This window comes from Cynoglossus semilaevis, unplaced genomic scaffold, assembly GCF_000523025.1.
Source record: "Cynoglossus semilaevis isolate Cse_v1.0 unplaced genomic scaffold, Cse_v1.0 scaffold2154, whole genome shotgun sequence".
NCBI lineage: Eukaryota > Metazoa > Chordata > Actinopteri > Pleuronectiformes > Cynoglossidae > Cynoglossus > Cynoglossus semilaevis.
The window spans coordinates 7454-12894 of record NW_007585211.1 but is presented as its reverse complement, the minus strand read 5'-3'; positions in this window follow the sequence as shown (position 1 = coordinate 12894).

Genomic DNA, 5441 nt, shown 5'->3' with positions numbered 1-5441 from the left:
AAATGTCTTATTTTTAGGAGTTACTTGAGTTGAAAAAGCAAGTTCAAACACTAATCTTTTTATCCTAGAAATGAACTTGAAGTATTTTCCACTTGTATTCAATTGAAGTTTTCTACTGAAGCGTTTCACAATCTTTACTCCAGTCAGGAGGCAGACATAACGACGGACACTCTTACTACATAATGTTAATAACAATAATAGACAGGAAATTTGAAGAAAAAAATGATAATTGAATTTCTGATGCCATAATTAAATACATCAAACATAAGCAGTCTTACTATATCTGCAGGTGGAAGTTTCTTGGAGAAAATCCGCATGGAACCCTGGAATGCCTGAGTAATAATTGCTGAAAGAAGAAAGACGACCACGTCAGATCTCACTGCTGTAGATTTTTACCTTTAGGGATGCAAAAATACACCGTAGTATCTGAGAAAACATAAATACAATAAAAACAAATATCCAGTGTTACATATTTTCAGAACAGTGAAATAGTGAGGCTACAAGGAGCAGAGGTGGTGAAGGTGCAGGAGTTTAGGTACTTAGGATCAACTGTTCAGAGCAGCGGAGACTGTGGAAGAGAGGTGAAGAATAGAGTACAGGCAGGATGGAACAGCTGGAGCAAAGTGTCAGGAGTGATCTGTGACAGAAGAGTGTCAGCTAAGGTGAAGGGAAAGGTTTACAGGACAGTGGTGAGACCAGCCATGATGTATGGTTTAGAGACAGTAGCAATAGGCAGAAGACAGGAGGAGGAGCTGGAGGTGGCAGAGTTAAAGATGCTAAGATTCTCTTTAGGAGTGACAAGAATGGACAGGGTCAGGAATGAGGTCATTAGAGGGACAACACAGACAGGAAGGTTTGGAGAAAAAGCTAGAGAAGCCAGATTGAGATGGTTTGGACATGTGCAGAGGAGGGACAGTGGATACATTGGTAGAAGAATGTTAGAGATGGAGCTACCAGGTAGGAGAAAGAGAGGAAGGCCAAAGAGGAGATATATGGATGCAGTGAGGGAGGACATGCAGATAGTTGGAGTCAGAGTAGAAGATACAGAGAACAGGGAGAGATGGAAATCAATGATTTGCTGTGGCAACCCCTGAAAAAGGGACAAAGCCGAAAGAAAAAGAAGATCCAGTGTTAATGCACAACATTGTCTTAAATTTCTTGAAATCTACACAAACTTACAAGGTTTTTTCTTTGTGCCACCAAGTGCTCCGTGCAGAGCATTCAATAACCACGTCATAAAGTCCACTGCATCTCCTGCAGAGAAAGAAAAACATTTAATCAGGTTGGAACGTTGGTGATTTAAATCTCCTGCAACAGGAAAACTCTTGCCTTGCTTTGTAATTTGGAAGTTCTTCTTGCTGCAGAGCACCACAGCCTGCAACATCTCATGGGGAGAAACGTGGGCCTTGAAGTTTCTGGGATTCCACAATTTTCTCATCAGCTCACCAAACCTCTGGACCAAGAGGAACATGATGTCTCCTGGTGGTCTGCGGATACATTTGTAATTTTCCTCCTCCAGGAAGTAGTTTCGCAAAGGTGGAACATTGGAAAATGCCTTAAAAAATATGTACAAAGGAATATCAGTGAAGTTTAGCAAAACTAAATTTTCTGTTACATCCTGTAATTAGTGTTTGCATGAAGTTTTTTCAGGAAAGACTTTTTCAGGAAACTTTATCGTATGCTCCTTTTGACCGACCAAAAAGGGTTATTTTTTTATTTTTAACCATAAAAAAGGCCACTGCTGTGTATTTTGAGGCTTGAGGCTTTCAATATTGAGAAACTTATTTTTGAAAACTTTTTCAGAATCTTAATACTACTGCACATTACTGATATCAATAGTACTGAAAAAGTACAGTGGGGCTTAGATATGAGCTACTCAAAATACTAGTTTTCCAAGTTACAAGTAAGATTTTCCTTATGATACGAGGAAACATACGAGTGCTCAACCACGCTCCATTTTTCCACTCGACACTGTCTCGCTCACCGTCCCTCACTTGGTCATTTTACCTATTTTTATAACAATAATATAAAATGTTTTCTTAATTATTATCATTTTATATTATCAATATATTTGTTTCTATCTATGTTTTTGATGTTAAATGGGGGGTCATTTTAATTAATTAATAGTATATCTCTGGGGCTGGAACAAATTAATTGGTTTTTAGTTATTTCTAATGGTGAAAATGTAATCGAGAGACGAGCTGATCGACATACAGGTAATAGTAATTTGAGGATTTAAAATTCCTGTCCTATATCACTATAAAAAGGTTTTGTGTATTCTGTCACACACGCTTCTTCCTTACAGATGTACAGAAAAGACTCTAGACCAGGGGTGCCCAATAAGTAGATTGGGATCTACCATTAGATCGCATTATATTAAATCTCTAGAATTAGATTAGCAACAACACAAGTATTGAATCATATTGTGCCATACAGCTACAGCTATTTAATCAAAATATAATGTGTATATGTCTATTGAGCTCATATGGCTAAATATACAGTAGGTACGGAAAGTATTCAGACCCCCTTACATTTTTTACTCTGTTATATTGCAGCCATTTGCTTAAATCATATCAATAACAACCGCTACACAGGCGCATGGCCCAACACAGGAGGGCCAACTCCTCAGGACAGGTCTCAGCTGTTCACATACACCTCAAGGACAAAACACACTCCTTTGAGGACAACAATGTTCACATTTTGGCCAGGGAAGACAGATGGTTTGAGAGAGGGGTAAAATAAGCCATTTTTGTCAGCCTGGAAAAACCATCACTCAACAGAGGAGGTTTCACCTCAGTTTCACACAACAAAGAGGCAGGTGACCGAAAGCTTTATGATGCGGATTGAACGACCCATCAGACTCTTAACAACTGTTTACACTTATCCAGTTGACCCCAAGGTCCCATCCAACATGGGGAAGCTGAAGTAGCTTTATTCTTTCACACCCAGAGGATATAATTGCTGTACTCCCCACAACCAGTTAGAACTGAAGAAGCCTCTTGGATGAGAGACGAACACGATAGAAAATTCACGTCCAGTTGCCTAACAGAACTGTTCAACCTAAAATCATTTAAGTTCATTTTTTTCCTCATTAATGTACACACAGCGTCCCATATTGACAGAAAAACAGAATTGTTAAAATTTTTGCAGATTTATTCAAAAAGAAAAACTGAAATATCACATGGTCATAAGTATTCAGACCATTTGCTCAGTATTTAGTAGAAGCACCCTTTTGAGCTAATACAGCCATGTACTAATACAGCCATGTATTAACTCAAAATACAGGAGCAGTGGTGGCTTAGTGGTTAAGGAAGTGGTGTTGGGTCAGGAAGGCTTCAGGTTTGAGTCCACCAGCTGCCAAGTTACCACTAAGGTGCTCTGAGCATGGCACTGTCCCCACACACTTCTCCCTGGGCACTTAAAGCTGCCACTGTTCACTTTGGTAATGGGTTAAAAGCAGAGGTCACATTTTGTTGTGTGCTGTCACAATGACAAGTAGTTCACTTTCACTTCCTTTCATGAGTCTTTTTGGGAATGACGCAACAAGTTTTTCACACCTGGATTCAGGGATCCTCTACCATTCCTCCTTGCAGATCCTCTCCAGTTCTGTCAGGTTGGATGGTGGATGTTGGTGGACAGCCAATTTCAGGTCTCTCATTTGGGTTTGAAATGCTCAATTGGGTTTAAGTCAGGGCTCTGGCTGGGCCATTCAACAACAGTCACTGAGTTGTTGTGAAGCCACTCCTTCGTTATTGTAGCTGTATGCTTGGGGTCATTGTCTTGTTGGAAGTTGAACCTTCGGCCCAGTCTGAGGTCCTGAGCACTCTGGAGAAGGTTTTCGTCCAGGATATCCCTGTACTTGGCCATATTCATCTTTCCTTCGATTGCATCCAGTCATCCTGTCCCTGCAGCTGAAAAACACCCCCACAGCATGATGCTGCCACCACCATGCTTCACTGTTGGGACTGTATTGGACAGGTGATGAGCAGCGCCTGGTTTTCTCCACACATACCGCTTAGATTTAAGGCCAAAAAGTTCAACCTTGTTCTCATCAAACCAGAGAATCTTGTTTCTCACCATCTTGGAGTCCTTCAGGTGTTTTTTTTAAAGCAAACTCCATGCAAGCTTTCACGTGTCTTGCACTGAGGAGAGGCTTCTGTCGGGCCACTCTGCAAGCTAAGCTTCTAAAAACTTTTGGGGACACCCGAGTGGATGCACAGCTCAACAAACAGGTGTGAAAGGGATTTATTGTTGGAACTGAAGCGCACAGATAAACTGTACAACCAAGTCATTGAGGTCTTCTTGAGGAAAGAAAGGAGAATGGATTTTGTGTTGAAATAAGTGTTTTGGAGGACAGCTGTTTTGGCGAGTACAAACATTTTATTTATTTTATTTTTTTACTTGCAGATTTATTGATTTTTAAATGGGTCAGAAAATAGCCCGTTTTGTACACAATTGAGGTGATGTTTGTGTTTCTGTATACAATTTCTCCGGCCGTGGTCACGTGGTGTCCCAAATTATGATATTATGAGAGGTATTTATTGAAGTCAGGCTAAGTAGGACATCACTGAAGGCCTAGGTGTGAAATGCACGGCCCACCACTGAGTTCCAATGACTTCATAATTCTCATTTGCTCTGACATGCACTGTGAGCTGTAAGGTCTTATATAGACAGGTGTGTGGCTTTCCTGATCAAGTCCAATGGAATATACAGGGAGTGCAGAATTATTAGGCAGATGAGTATTTTGACCACATCATCCTCTTTATGCACGTTGTCTTACTCCAAGCTGTATAGGCTCGAAAGCCCACTACCAATTAAGTATATCAGGTGATGTGCATCTCTGTAATGAGAAGGGGTGTGGTCTAATGACATCAACACCCTATATCAGGTGTGCATAATTATTAGGCAACTTCATTTCCTTTGGCAAAATAGGTCAGAAGATGGACTTGACAGGCTCAGAAAAGTCAAAAATAGTGAGATATCTTGCAGAGGGATGCAGCACTCTTAAAATTGCCAAGCTTCTGAAGCGTGATCATCGAACAATCAAGCGTTTCATTCAAAATAGTCAACAGGGTCGCAAGCGTGTGGAAAAACCAAGGCGCAAAATAACTGCCCATGAACTGAGAAAAGTCAAGCGTGCAGCTGCCAAGATGCCACTTGCCACCAGTTTTGCCATATTTCAGAGCTGCAACATCACTGGAGTGCCCAAAAGCACAAGGTGTGCAATACTCAGAGACAGGGCCAAGGTAAGAAAGGCTGAAAAACGACCACCACTGAACAAGACACACAAGCTGAAACATCAAGACTGGGCCAAGAAATATCTCAAGACTGATTTTTCTAAGGTTTTATGGACTGATGAAATGAGAGTGAGTCTTGATGGGCCAGATGGATGGGCCCGTGGCTGGATCGGTAAAGGGCAGAGAGCTCCAGTCCGACTCAGA